The sequence below is a fragment of the Pleurodeles waltl genome, chromosome 3_1 (genome assembly GCF_031143425.1).
Source record: "Pleurodeles waltl isolate 20211129_DDA chromosome 3_1, aPleWal1.hap1.20221129, whole genome shotgun sequence".
Classification (NCBI taxonomy): Eukaryota; Metazoa; Chordata; class Amphibia; order Caudata; family Salamandridae; genus Pleurodeles; species Pleurodeles waltl.
Window position 1 is genome coordinate 1,446,967,312 of NC_090440.1, and position 15,776 is coordinate 1,446,983,087.

Below are 15,776 nucleotides of genomic sequence, written 5' to 3' on the forward strand. Positions count from 1 at the left end.
ATTTGTGGCTCCTCTCAAATTCCAGAACTTTCTGCCACAGAAATGTGAGGAACATGTGTTTTTTTAGCCAAATTTTGAGGTTTGCAAAGGATTCTGGGTAACAGAACCTGGTCCGAGCCACACAAGTCACCCCATCTTGGATTTCCCTAGGTCTCTAGTTTACAGAAATGCACAGGTTTGGTATATTTCCCTAGGTGTCGGCTGAGCTACAGGCCAAAGTCTACAGGTAGGCACTTTGCAAAAAACACCTCTGTTTTCTTTCAAAAATTTAGATGTGTCCACGTTGCGCTTTGGGGCGTTTCCTGTCGCGGGCGCTAGGCCTACCCACACAAGTGAGGTATCATTTTTATCGGGAGACGTGGGGGAACGCTGGGTGGACGGAAATTTGTGGCTCCTCTCAGATTGCAGAACTTTCTGCCACAGAAATGTGAGGAACATGTGTTTTTTTAGCCAAATTTTGAGGTTTGCAAAGTATTCTGGGTAACAGAACCTGTTCCGAGCCACACAAGTCACACCATCTTGGATTTCCCTAGGTCTCTAGTTTTCAGAAATGCACAGGTTTGGTAGGTTTCCCTAGGTGGCGGCTGAGCTACAGGCCAAAATCTACAGGTAGGCACTTTGCAAAAAACACCTCTGTTTTCTTTCAAATATTTTGATGTGTCCACGTTGCGCTTTGGGGTGTTTCCTGTCGCGGGAGCTAGGCCTACCCACACAAGTGAGGTATCATTTGTATCGGGAGACGTGGGGGAACGCTGGGTGGAAGGAAATTTGTGGCTCCTCTCAGATTCCAGAACTTTCTGCCACAGAAATGTGAGGAACATGTGTTTTTTTAGCCAAATTTTGAGGTTTGCAAAGGATTCTGGGTAACTGAACCTGGTCCGAGCCACACAAGTCACCCCATCTTGGATTTCCCTAGGTCTCTAGTTTTCAGAAATGCACAGGTTTGGTAGGTTTCCCTAGGTGGCGGCTGAGCTACAGGCCAAAGTCTACAGGTAGGCACTTTGCAAAAAACACCTCTGTTTTCTTTCAAAAATTTGGATGTGTCCACGTTGCGCTTTGGGGCGTTTCCTGTCGCGGGCGCTAGGCCTACCCACACAAGTGAGGTATCATTTTTATCGGGAGACGTGGGGGAACGCTGGGTGGAAGGAAATTTGTGGCTCCTCTCAGATTCCAGAACTTTCTGCCACAGAAATGTGAGGAACATGTGTTTTTTTAGCCAAATTTTGAGGTTTGCAAAGGATTCTGGGTAACAGAACCTGGTCCGAGCCACACAAGTCACCCCATCTTGGATTTCCCTAGGTCTCTAGTTTTCAGAAATGCACAGGTTTGGTAGGTTTCCCTAGGTGGCGGCTGAGCTACAGGCCAAAATCTACAGGTAGGCACTTTGCAAAAAACACCTCTGTTTTCTTTCAAATATTTTGATGTGTCCACGTTGAGCTTTGGGGCGCTTCCTGTCGCGGGCACTAGGCCTACCCACACAAGTGAGGTATCATTTGTATCGAGAGACGGGGGGAACGCTGGGTGGAAGGAAATTTGTGGCTCCTCTCAGATTCCAGAACTTTCTGCCACAGAAATGTGAGGAACATGTGTTTTTTTAGCCAAATGTTGAGGTTTGCAAAGGATTCTGGGTAACAGAACCTGGTCCGAGCCACACAAGTCACCCCATCTTGGATTTCCCTAGGTCTCTAGTTTTCAGAAATGCACAGGTTTGGTAGGTTTCCCTAGGTGGCGGCTGAGCTACAGGCCAAAGTCTACAGGTAGGCACTTTGCAAAAAACACCTCTGTTTTCTTTCAAAAATTTGGATGTGTCCACGTTGCGCTTTGGGGCGTTTCCTGTCGCGGGCGCTAGGCCTACCCACACAAGTGAGGTATCATTTTTATCGGGAGACGTGGGGGAACGCTGGGTGGAAGGAAATTTGTGGCTCCTCTCAGATTCCAGAACTTTCTGCCACAGAAATGTGAGGAACATGTGTTTTTTTAGCCAAATTTTGAGGTTTGCAAAGGATTCTGGGTAACAGAACCTGGTCCGAGCCACACAAGTCACCCCATCTTGGATTTCCCTAGGTCTCTAGTTTTCAGAAATGCACAGGTTTGGTAGGTTTCCCTAGGTGGCGGCTGAGCTACAGGCCAAAATCTACAGGTAGGCACTTTGCAAAAAACACCTCTGTTTTCTTTCAAATATTTTGATGTGTCCACGTTGAGCTTTGGGGCGCTTCCTGTCGCGGGCACTAGGCCTACCCACACAAGTGAGGTATCATTTGTATCGGGAGACGGGGGGAACGCTGGGTGGAAGGAAATTTGTGGCTCCTCTCAGATTCCAGAACTTTCTGCCACAGAAATGTGAGGAACATGTGTTTTTTTAGCCAAATGTTGAGGTTTGCAAAGGATTCTGGGTAACAGAACCTGGTCCGAGCCACACAAGTCACCCCATCTTGGATTTCCCTAGGTCTCTAGTTTTCAGAAATGCACAGGTTTGGTTAGGTTTCCCTAGGTGGCGGCTGAGCTACAGGCCAAAGTCTACAGGTAGGCACTTTGCAAAAAACACCTCTGTTTTCTTTAAAAAATTTGGATGTGTCCACGTTGCGCTTTGGGGCATTTCCTGTCGCGGGTGCTAGGCCTGCCTACCCAAGTGAGGTATCATTTTTATCGGGAGACGTGGGGGAACGCTGGGTGGAAGGAAAATTGTGGCTCCTCTCAGATTCCAGAACTTTCTGCCACAGAAATGTGAGGAACATGTGTTTTTTTAGCCAAATTTTGAGGTTTGCAAAGGATTCTGGGTAACAGAACCTGGTCCGAGCCACACAAGTCACCCCATCTTGGATTTCCCTAGGTCTCTAGTTTTCAGAAATGCACAGGTTTGGTATGTTTCCCTAGGTGGCGGCTGAGCTACAAGCCAAAATCTACAGGTATGCACTTTGCAAAAAACACCTCTGTTTTCTTTCAAATATTTGGATGTGTCCACGTTGCGCTTTGGTGCGTTTTCTGTCGCGGGCGCTAGGCCTACCCACACAAGTGAGGTATTATTTGTATTGGGAGACGTGGGGGAACGCTGGGTGGAAGGAAATTTGTGGCTCCTCTCAGATTCCAGAACTTTCTGCCACAGAAATGTGAGGAACATGTGTTTTTTTTAGCCAAATTTTGAAGTTTGCAAAGGATTCTGGGTAACAGAACCTGGTCCGAGCCACACAAGTCACCCCATCTTGGATTCCCGTAGGTCTCTAGTTTTCAGAAATGCACAGGTTTGGTAGGTTTCCGTAGGTGGCGGCTGAGCTACAGGCCAAAGTCTACAGGTAGGCACTTTGCAAAAAACACCTCTGTTTTCTTTCAAAAATTTGGATGTGTCCACGTTGCGCTTTGGGGCGTTTCCTGTCGCGGGCGCAGGGCCTATCCACAAAAGTGAGGTATCATTTTTATCGGAAGACATGGGGGAACGCTGGGTGGAAGGAAATTCGTGGCTCCTCTCAGATTCCAGAACTTTCTGACACAGAAATGTGAGGAACATGTGTTTTTTTAGCCACATTTTTTAGGTTTGCAAAGGATTCTGGGTAACAGAACCTGGTCCGAGCCACACAAGTCACCCCATCTTGGATTCCCCTAGGTCTCTAGTTTTCAGAAATGCACAGGTTTGGTAGGTTTCCCTAGGTGGCGGCTGAGCTACAGGCCAAAATCTACAGGTAGGCACTTTGCAAAAAACACCTCTGTTTTCCTTCAAAAATTTGGATGTGTCCACGTTGCGCTTTGGCGCGTTTCCTGTCGCGGGCGCTAGGCCTACCCACACAAGTGAGGTATCATTTTTATCGGGAGACGTGGGGTAACGCTGGGTGGAAGGAAATTTGTGGCTCCTCTCAGATTCCAGAGCTTTCTGCCACAGAATTGTGAGGAACATGTGTTTTTTTTGCCAAATTTTGATATTTGCAAAGATTTCTGGGTAACAGAACCTGGTCCGAGCCACACAAGTCATCCCATCTTGGATTCCCCTAGGTCTCTAGTTTTCAGAAATGCACAGGTTTGGTAGGTTTCCCTAGGTGGCGGGTGAGCTACAGGCCAAAATCTACAGGTAGGCACTTTGCAAAAAACACCTCTGTTTTCTTTCAAAAATTTGGATGTGTCCACATTGCGCTTTGGGGCGTTTCCTGTCGCGGGCACTAGGCCTACCCACACAAGTGAGGTATAATTTTTATCGGGAGACGTGGGGGAACGCTGGGTGGAAGGAAATTTGTGGCTCCTCTCAGATTCCAGAACTTTCTGCCACAGAAATGTGAGGAACATGTGTTTTTTTAGCCAAATTTTGTGGTGTGCAAAGGATTCTGGGTAACAGAACCTGGTCCGAGCCACACAAGTCACCCCATCTTGGATTTCCCTAGGTCTCTAGTTTTCAGAAATGCACAGGTTTGGTATGTTTCCCTAGGTGGCGGCTGAGCTACAGGCCAAAATCTACAGGTAGGCACTTTGCAAAAAACACCTCTGTTTTCTTTCAAATATTTGGATGTGTCCACGTTGCGCTTTGGGGCGTTTCCTGTCACGGGCGCTATGCCTACCCACACAAGTGAGGTATCATTTGTATTGGGAGACGTGGGGGAACGCTGGGTGGAAGGAAATTTGTGGCTCCTCTCAGATTCCAGAACTTTCTGCCACAGAAATGTGAGGAACATGTGTTTTTTTAGCCAAATTTTGAGGTTTGCAAAGGATTCTGGGTAACAGAACCTGGTCCGAGCCACACAAGTCACCCCATCTTGGATTCCCGTAGGTCTCTAGTTTTCAGAAATGCACAGGTTTGGTAGGTTTCCCTAGGTGGCGGCTGAGCTACAGGCCAAAGTCTACAGGTAGGCACTTTGCAAAAAACACCTCTGTTTTCTTTCAAAAATTTGGATGTGTCCACGTTGCGCTTTGGGGCGTTTCCTGTCGCGGGCGCTGGGCCTATCCACAAAAGTGAGGTATCATTTTTATCGGAAGACATGGGGGAACGCTGGGTGGAAGGAAATTCGTGGCTCCTCTCAGATTCCAGAACTTTCTGACACAGAAATGTGAGGAACATGTGTTTTTTAGCCAAATTTTGAGGTTTGCAAAGGATTCTGGGTAACAGAACCTGGTCCGAGCCACACAAGTCACCCCATCTTGGATTTCCCTAGGTCTCTAGTTTTCAGAAATGCACAGGTTTGGTATGTTTCCCTAGGTGGCGGCTGAGCTACAGGCCAAAATCTACAGGTAGGCACTTTGCAAAAAACACCTCTGTTTTCTTTCAAATATTTGGATGTGTCCACGTTGCGCTTTGGGGCGTTTCCTGTCACGGGCGCTATGCCTACCCACACAAGTGAGGTATCATTTGTATTGGGAGACGTGGGGGAACGCTGGGTGGAAGGAAATTTGTGGCTCCTCTCAGATTCCAGAACTTTCTGCCACAGAAATGTGAGGAACATGTGTTTTTTTAGCCAAATTTTGAGGTTTGCAAAGGATTCTGGGTAACAGAACCTGGTCCGAGCCACACAAGTCACCCCATCTTGGATTCCCGTAGGTCTCTAGTTTTCAGAAATGCACAGGTTTGGTAGGTTTCCCTAGGTGGCGGCTGAGCTACAGGCCAAAATCTACAGGTAGGCCCTTTGCAAAAAACACCTCTGTTTTCCTTCAAAAATTTGGATGTGTCCACGTTGCGCTTTGGGGCGTTTCCTGTCGCGGGCACTAGGCCTACCCACACAAGTGACGTATCATTTTTATCGGGAGACGTGGGGGAACGCTGGGTGGAAGGAAATTTGTGGCTCCTCTCAGATTCCAGAACTTTCTGCCACAGAAATGAGAGGAACATGTGTTTTTTTAGCCAAATTTTGAGGTTTGCAAAGGATTCTGTGTAACAGAACCTGGTCCGAGCCACACAAGTCACCCCATCTTGGATTTCCCAAGGTCTCTAGATTTCAGAAATGCACAGGTTTGGTTAGGTTTCCCTAGGTGGCGGCTGAGCTACAGGCCAAAGTCTACAGGTAGGCACTTTGCAAAAAACACCTCTGTTTTCTTTCAAAAATTTGGATGTGTCCACGTTGCGCTTTGGGGCGTTTCCTGTCGCGGGTGCTAGGCCTGCCCACCCAAGTGAGGTATCATTTTTATCGGGAGACGTGGGGGAACGCTGGGTGGAAGGAAAATTGTGGCTCCTCTCAGATTCCAGAACTTTCTGCCACAGAAATGTGAGGAACATGTGTGTTTTTAGCCAAATTTTGAGGTTTGGAAAGGATTCTGGGTAACAGAACCTGGTCCGAGCCACACAAGTCACCCCATCTTGGATTCCCGTAGGTCTCTAGTTTTCAGAAATGCACAGGTTTGGTAGGTTTCCCTAGGTGGCGGCTGAGCTACAGGCCAAAGTCTACAGGTAGGCACTTTGCAAAAAACACCTCTGTTTTCTTTCAAAAATTTGGATGTGTCCACGTTGCGCTTTGGGGCGTTTCCTGTCGCGGGCGCTGGGCCTATCCACAAAAGTGAGGTATCATTTTTATCGGAAGACATGGGGGAACGCTGGGTGGAAGGAAATTCGTGGCTCCTCTCAGATTCCAGAACTTTGTGACACAGAAATGTGAGGAACATGTGTTTTTTTAGCCACATTTTTTAGGTTTGCAAAGGATTCTGGGTAACAGAACCTGGTCCGAGCCACACAAGTCACCCCATCTTGGATTCCCCTAGGTCTCTAGTTTTCAGAAATGCACAGGTTTGGTAGGTTTCCCTAGGTGGCGGCTGAGCTACAGGCCAAAATCTACAGGTAGGCACTTTGCAAAAAACACCTCTGTTTTCCTTCAAAAATTTGGATGTGTCCACGTTGCGCTTTGGCGCGTTTCCTGTCGCGGGCGCTAGGCCTACCCACACAAGTGAGGTATCATTTTTGTCGGGAGACGTGGGGTAACGCTGGGTGGAAGGAAATTTGTGGCTCCTCTCAGATTCCAGAGCTTTCTGCCACAGAATTGTGAGGAACATGTGTTTTTTTTGCCAAATTTTGAGATTTGCAAAGATTTCTGGGTAACAGAACCTGGTCCGAGCCACACAAGTCATCCCATCTTGGATTCCCCTAGGTCTCTAGTTTTCAGAAATGCACAGGTTTGGTAGGTTTCCCTAGGTGGCGGGTGAGCTACAGGCCAAAATCTACAGGTAGGCACTTTGCAAAAAACACCTCTGTTTTCCTTCAAAAATTTGGATGTGTCCACGTTGCGCTTTGGGGCGTTTCCTGTCGCGGGCACTAGGCCTACCCACACAAGTGAGGTATAATTTTTATCGGGAGACGTGGGGGAACGCTGGGTGGAAGGAAATTTGTGGCTCCTCTCAGATTCCAGAACTTTCTGCCACAGAAATGTGAGGAACATGTGTTTTTTTAGCCAAATTTTGAGGTGTGCAAAGGATTCTGGGTAACAGAACCTGGTCCGAGCCACACAAGTCACCCCATCTTGGATTTCCCTAGGTCTCTACTTTTCAGAAATGCACAGGTTTGGTATGTTTCCCTAGGTAGCGGCTGAGCTACAGGCCAAAATCTACAGGTAGGCACTTTGCAAAAAACACCTCTGTTTTCTTTCAAATATTTGGATGTGTCCACGTTGCGCTTTGGGGCGTTTCCTGTCGCGGGCGCTAGGCCTACCCACACAAGTGAGGTATCATTTGTATTGGGAGATGTGGGGGAACGCTGGGTGGAAGGAAATTTGTGGCTCCTCTCAGATTCCAGAACTTTCTGCGACAGAAATGTGAGGAACATGTGTTTTTTTAGCCAAATTTTGAGGTTTGCAAAGGATTCTGGGTAACAGAACCTGGTCCGAGCCACACAAGTCATCCCATCTTGGATTCCCGTAGGTCTCTAGTTTTCAGAAATGCACAGGTTTGGTAGGTTTCCCTAGGTGGCGGCTGAGCTACAGGCCAAAATCTACAGGTAGGCACTTTGCAAAAAACACCTCTGTTTTCCTTCAAAAATTTGGATGTGTCCACGTTGCGCTTTGGGGCGTTTCCTGTCGCGGGCACTAGGCCTACCCACACAAGTGAGGTATAATTTTTATCGGGAGACGTGGGGGAACGCTGGGTGGAAGGAAATTTGTGGCTCCTCTCAGATTCCAGAACTTTCTGCCACAGAAATGTGAGGAACATGTGTTTTTTTAGCCAAATTTTGAGGTTTGCAAAGGATTCTGGGTAACAGAACCTGGTCCGAGCCACACAAGTCACCCCATCTTGGATTTCCCTAGGTCTCTAGTTTTCAGAAATGCACAGGTTTGCTATGTTTCCCTAGGTGGCGGCTGAGCTACAGGCCAAAATCTACAGGTAGGCACTTTGCAAAAAACACCTCTGTTTTCTTGCAAATATTTGGATGTGTCCACGTTGCGCTTTGGGGCGTTTCCTGTCGCGGGCGCTAGGCCTACCCACACAAGTGAGGTATCATTTGTATTGGGAGACGTGGGGGAACGCTGGGTGGAAGGAAATTTGTGGCTCCTCTCAGATTCCAGAACTTTCTGCCACAGAAATGTGAGGAACATGTGTTTTTTTAGCCAAATTTTGAGGTTTGCAAAGGATTCTGGGTAACAGAACCTGGTCCGAGCACCACAAGTCACCCCATCTTGGATTCCCGTAGGTCTCTAGTTTTCAGAAATGCACAGGTTTGGTAGGTTTCCCTAGGTGGCGGCTTAGCTACAGGCCAAAGTCTACAGGTAAGCACTTCGCAAAAAACACCTCTGTTTTCTTTCAAAAATTTGGATGTGTCCACGTTGCGCTTTGGGGCGTTTCCTGTTGCGGCGCTAGGCCTACCCACACAAGTGAGGTATCATTTTTATCGGGAGACGTGGGGGAACGCTGGGTGGAAGGAAATTTGAGCTCCTCTCAGATTCCAGAACTTTCTGCCACAGAAATATGAGGAACATGTGTTTTTTTAGCCAAATTTTGAGGTTTGTAATGGATTCTGGGTAACAGAACCTGGTCCGAGCCAAACAAGTCACCCCATCTTGGATTCCCCTAGGTCTCTAGTTTTCAGAAATGCACAGGTTTGGTAGGTTTCCCTAGGTGGCGGCTGAGCTACAGGCCAAAATCTACAGGTAGGCACTTTGCAAAAAACACCTCTGTTTTCCTTCAAAAATTTGGATGTGTCCACGTTGCGCTTTGGCGCGTTTCCTGTCGCGGGCGCTAGGCCTATCCACAGAAGTGAGGTATCATTTTTATCGGAAGACATGGGGGAACGCTGGGTGAAAGGAAATTCGTGGCTCTTCTCAGATTCCAGAGCTTTCTGCCACAGAATTGTGAGGAGCATGTGTTTTTTTTGCCAAATTTTGAGACTTGCAAAGATTTCTGGGTAACAGAAACTGGTCCGAGCCACACAAGTCATCCCATCTTGGATTCCCCTAGGTCTCTAGTTTTCAGAAATGCACAGGTTTGGTAGGTTTCCCTAGGTGGCGGGTGAGCTACAGGCCAAAATCTACAGGTAGGCACTTTGCAAAAAACACCTCTGTTTTCCTTCAAAAATTTGGATGTGTCCACGTTGCGCTTTGGGGCGTTTCCTGTCGCGGGCACTAGGCCTACCCACACAAGTGAGGTATATTTTTTATCGGGAGACGTGGGGGAACGCTGGGTGGAAGGAAATTTGTGGCTCCTCTCAGATTCCAGAACTTTCTGCCACAGAAATGTGAGGAACATGTGTTTTTTTAGCCAAATTTTGAGGTTTGCAAAGGATTCTGGGTAACAGAACCTGGTCCGAGCCACACAAGTCACCCCATCTTGGATTTCCCTAGGTCTCTAGTTTTCAGAAATGCACAGGTTTGCTAGGTTTCCCTAGGTGGCGGCTGAGCTACAGGCCAAAATCTACAGGTAGGCACTTTGCAAAAAACACCTCTGTTTTCTTTCAAATATTTGGATGTGTCCACGTTGCGCTTTGGGGCGTTTCCTGTCGCGGGCGCTAGGCCTACCCACACAAGTGAGGTATCATTTGTATTGGGAGACGTGGGGGAACGCTGGGTGGAAGGAAATTTGTGGCTCCTCTCAGATTCCAGAACTTTCTGCCACAGAAATGTGAGGAACATGTGTTTTTTTAGCCAAATTTTGAGGTTTGCAAAGGATTCTGGGTAACAGAACCTGGTCCGAGCCACACAAGTCACCCCATCTTGGATTCCCGTAGGTCTCTAGTTTTCAGAAATGCACAGGTTTGGTAGGTTTCCCTAGGTGGCGGCTGAGCTACAGGCCAAAATCTACAGGTAGGCACTTTGCAAAAAACACCTCTGTTTTCCTTCAAAAATTTTGATGTGTCCACGTTGCGCTTTGGGGCGTTTCCTGTCACGGGCACTAGGCCTACCCACACAAGTGAGGTATAATTTTTATCGGGAGACGTGGGGGAACGCTGGGTGGAAGGAAATTTGTGGCTCCTCTCAGATTCCAGAACTTTCTGCCACAGAAATGTGAGGAACATGTGTTTTTTTAGCCAAATTTTGAGGTTTGCAAAGGATTCTGGGTAACAGAACCTGGTCCGAGCCACACAAGTCATCCCATCTTGGATTCCCGTAGGTCTCTAGTTTTCAGAAATGCACAGGTTTGGTAGGTTTCCCTAGGTGGCGGCTGAGCTACAGGCCAAAATCTACAGGTAGGCACTTTGCAAAAAACACCTCTGTTTTCCTTCAAAAATTTGGATGTGTCCACGTTGCGCTTTGGGGCGTTTCCTGTCGCGGGCACTAGGCCTACCCACACAAGTGAGGTATAATTTTTATCGGGAGACGTGGGGGAACGCTGGGTGGAAGGAAATTTGTGGCTCCTCTCAGATTCCAGAACTTTCTGCCACAGAAATGTGAGGAACATGTGTTTTTTTAGCCAAATTTTGAGGTTTGCAAAGGATTCTGGGTAACAGAACCTGGTCCGAGCCACACAAGTCACCCCATCTTGGATTTCCCTAGGTCTCTAGTTTTCAGAAATGCACAGGTTTGCTATGTTTCCCTAGGTGGCGGCTGAGCTACAGGCCAAAATCTACAGGTAGGCACTTTGCAAAAAACACCTCTGTTTTCTTTCAAATATTTGGATGTGTCCACGTTGCGCTTTGGGGCGTTTCCTGTCGCGGGCGCTAGGCCTACCCACACAAGTGAGGTATCATTTGTATTGGGAGATGTGGGGGAACGCTGGGTGGAAGGAAATTTGTGGCTCCTCTCAGATTCCAGAACTTTCTGCCACAGAAATGTGAGGAACATGTGTTTTTTTAGCCAAATTTTGAGGTTTGCAAAGGATTCTGGGTAACAGAACCTGGTCCGAGCACCACAAGTCACCCCATCTTGGATTCCCGTAGGTCTCTAGTTTTCAGAAATGCACAGGTTTGGTAGGTTTCCCTAGGTGGCGGCTTAGCTACAGGCCAAAGTCTACAGGTAAGCACTTCGCAAAAAACACCTCTGTTTTCTTTCAAAAATTTGGATGTGTCCACGTTGCGCTTTGGGGCGTTTCCTGTTGCGGCGCTAGGCCTACCCACACAAGTGAGGTATCATTTTTATCGGGAGACGTGGGGGAACGCTGGGTGGAAGGAAATTTGAGCTCCTCTCAGATTCCAGAACTTTCTGCCACAGAAATATGAGGAACATGTGTTTTTTTAGCCAAATTTTGAGGTTTGTAATGGATTCTGGGTAACAGAACCTGGTCCGAGCCAAACAAGTCACCCCATCTTGGATTCCCCTAGGTCTCTAGTTTTCAGAAATGCACAGGTTTGGTAGGTTTCCCTAGGTGGCGGCTGAGCTACAGGCCAAAATCTACAGGTAGGCACTTTGCAAAAAACACCTCTGTTTTCCTTCAAAAATTTGGATGTGTCCACGTTGCGCTTTGGCGCGTTTCCTGTCGCGGGCGCTAGGCCTATCCACAGAAGTGAGGTATCATTTTTATCGGAAGACATGGGGGAACGCTGGGTGAAAGGAAATTCGTGGCTCTTCTCAGATTCCAGAGCTTTCTGCCACAGAATTGTGAGGAGCATGTGTTTTTTTTGCCAAATTTTGAGACTTGCAAAGATTTCTGGGTAACAGAACCTGGTCCGAGCCACACAAGTCATCCCATCTTGGATTCCCCTAGGTCTCTAGTTTTCAGAAATGCACAGGTTTGGTAGGTTTCCCTAGGTGGCGGGTGAGCTACAGGCCAAAATCTACAGGTAGGCACTTTGCAAAAAACACCTCTGTTTTCCTTCAAAAATTTGGATGTGTCCACGTTGCGCTTTGGGGCGTTTCCTGTCGCGGGCACTAGGCCTACCCACACAAGTGAGGTATAATTTTTATCGGGAGACGTGGGGGAACGCTGGGTGGAAGGAAATTTGTGGCTCCTCTCAGATTCCAGAACTTTCTGCCACAGAAATGTGAGGAACATGTGTTTTTTTAGCCAAATTTTGAGGTTTGCAAAGGATTCTGGGTAACAGAACCTGGTCCGAGCCACACAAGTCACCCCATCTTGGATTTCCCTAGGTCTCTAGTTTTCAGAAATGCACAGGTTTGCTAGGTTTCCCTAGGTGGCGGCTGAGCTACAGGCCAAAATCTACAGGTAGGCACTTTGCAAAAAACACCTCTGTTTTCTTTCAAATATTTGGATGTGTCCACGTTGCGCTTTGGGGCGTTTCCTGTCGCGGGCGCTAGGCCTACCCACACAAGTGAGGTATCATTTGTATTGGGAGACGTGGGGGAACGCTGGGTGGAAGGAAATTTGTGGCTCCTCTCAGATTCCAGAACTTTCTGCCACAGAAATGTGAGGAACATGTGTTTTTTTAGCCAAATTTTGAGGTTTGCAAAGGATTCTGGGTAACAGAACCTGGTCCGAGCCACACAAGTCACCCCATCTTGGATTCCCGTAGGTCTCTAGTTTTCAGAAATGCACAGGTTTGGTAGGTTTCCCTAGGTGGCGGCTGAGCTACAGGCCAAAATCTACAGGTAGGCACTTTGCAAAAAACACCTCTGTTTTCCTTCAAAAATTTGGATGTGTCCACGTTGCGCTTTGGGGCGTTTCCTGTCACGGGCACTAGGCCTACCCACACAAGTGAGGTATAATTTTTATCGGGAGACGTGGTTGAACGCTGGGTGGAAGGAAATTTGTGGCTCCTCTCAGATTCCAGAACTTTCTGCCACAGAAATGTGAGGAACATGTGTTTTTTTAGCCAAATTTTGAGGTTTGCAAAGGATTCTGGGTAACAGAACCTGGTCCGAGCCACACAAGTCACCCCATCTTGGATTTCCCTAGGTCTCTAGTTTTCAGAAATGCACAGGTTTGCTATGTTTCCCTAGGTGGCGGCTGAGTTACAGGCCAAAATCTACAGGTAGGCACTTTGCAAAAAACACCTCTGTTTTCTTTCAAATATTTGGATGTGTCCACGTTGCTCTTTGGGGCGTTTCCTGTCGCGGGCGCTAGGCCTACCCACACAAGTGAGGTATCATTTGTATTGGGAGACGTGGGGGAACGCTGGGTGGAAGGAAATTTGTGGCTCCTCTCAGATTCCAGAACTTTCTGCCACAGAAATGTGAGGAACATGTGTTTTTTTAGCCAAATTTTGAGGTTTGCAAAGGATTCTGGGTAACAGAACCTGGTCCGAGCCACACAAGTCACCCCATCTTGGATTCCCGTAGGTCTCTAGTTTTCAGAAATGCACAGGTTTGGTAGGTTTCCCTAGGTGGCGGCTGAGCTACAGGCCAAAGTCTACAGGTAGGCACTTCGCAAAAAACACCTCTGTTTTCTTTCAAAAATTTGGATGTGTCCACGTTGCGCTTTGGGGCGTTTCCTGTTGCGGCGCTAGGCCTACCCACACAAGTGAGGTATCATTTTTATCGGGAGACGTGGGGGAACGCTGGGTGGAAGGATATTTGTGGCTCCTCTCAGATTCCAGAACTTTCTGCCACAGAAATGTGAGGAACATGTGTTTTTTTAGCCAAATTTTGAGGTTTGTAATGGATTCTGGGTAACAGAACCTGGTCCGAGCCACACAAGTCACCCCATCTTGGATTCCCCTAGGTCTCTAGTTTTCAGAAATGCACAGGTTTGGTAGGTTTCCCTAGGTGGCGGCTGAGCTACAGGCCAAAATCTACAGGTAGGCACTTTGCAAAAAACACCTCTGTTTTCTTTAAAAAATTTGGATGTGTCCACGTTGCGCTTTGGGGCGTTTCCTGTCGCGGGCGCTAGGCCTATCCACAAAAGTGAGGTATCATTTTTATCGGAAGACATGGGGGAACGCTGGGTGAAAGGCAATTCGTGGCTCCTCTCAGATTCCAGAACTTTCTGACACAGAAATGTGAGGAACATGTGTTTTTTTTGCCAAATTTTTTAGGTTTGCAAAGGATTCTGGGTAACAGAACCTGGTCTGAGCCACAAAAGTCACCCCATCTTGGATTCCCCTAGGTCTCTAGTTTTCAGAAATGCACAGGTTTGGTAGGTTTCCCTAGGTGGCGGCTGAGCTACAGGCCAAAATCTACAGGTAGGCACTTTGCAAAAAACACCTCTGTTTTCCTTCAAAAATTTGGATGTGTCCACGTTGCGCTTTGGGGCGTTTCCTGTCGCGGGCGCTAGGCCTACCCACACAAGTGAGGTATAATTTTTATCGGGAGACGTGGGGGAACGCTGGGTGGAAGGAAATTTGTGGCTCCTCTCAGATTCCAGAGCTTTCTGCCACAGAATTGTGAGGAACATGTGTTTTTTTTGCCAAATTTTGAGGTTTGCAAAGATTTCTGGGTAACAGAACCTGGTCCGAGCCACACAAGTCATCCCATCTTGGATTCCCCTAGGTCTCTAGTTTTCAGAAATGCACAGGTTTGGTAGGTTTCCCTAGGTGGCGGCTGAGCTACAGGCCAAAATCTACAGGTAGGCACTTTGCAAAAAACACCTCTGTTTTCCTTCAAAAATTTGGATGTGTCCACGTTGCGCTTTGGGGCGTTTCCTGTCGCGGGCACTAGGCCTACCCACACAAGTGAGGTATCATTTTTATCGGGAGACGTGGGGGAACGCTGGGTGGAAGGAAATTTGTGGCTCCTCTCAGATTCCAGAACTTTCTGCCACAGAAATGTGAGGAACATGTGTTTTTTTAGCCAAATTTTGAGGTTTGCAAAGGATTCTGGGTAACAGAACCTGGTCCGAGCCACACAAGTCACCTCACCTTGGATTTCCCTAGGTCTCTAGTTTTCAGAAATGCACAGGTTTGGTAGGTTTCCCTAGGTGGCGGCTGAGCTACAGGCCAAAATCTACAGGTAGGCACTTTGCAAAAAACACCTCTGTTTTCTTTCAAAAATGTGGATGTGTCCACGTTGCGCTTTGGGGCGTTTCCTGTCGCGGGCGCTAGACCTACCCACACAAGTGAGGTATCCTTTTTATCGAGAGACGTGGGGGAACGCTGGGTGGAAGGAAATTTGTGGATCCTATCAGATTCCAGAACTTTTTGACACAGAAATGTGAGGAACATGTGTTTTTTTAGCCAAATTTTGAGGTTTGCAAAGGATTCTGGGTAACAGAATCTGGTCCCAGCCACACAAGTCACCCCATCTTGGATTTCCCTAGGTCTCTAGTTTTCAGAAATGCAAAGGTTTGGTAGGTTTCCCTAGGTGGCGGCTGAGCTACAGGCCAAAATCTACAGGTAGGCACTTTGCAAAAAACACCTCTGTTTTCTTTCAAATATTTGGATGTGTCCACGTTGCGCTTTGGGGCGTTTCCTGTCGCGGGCGCTAGGCCTACCCACACAAGTGAGGTATCATTTGTATTGGGAGACGTGGGGGAACGCTGGGTGGAAGGAAATTTGTGGCTCCTCTCAGATTCCAGAACTTTCTGCCACAGAAATGTGAGGAACATGTGTTTTTTTAGCCAAATTT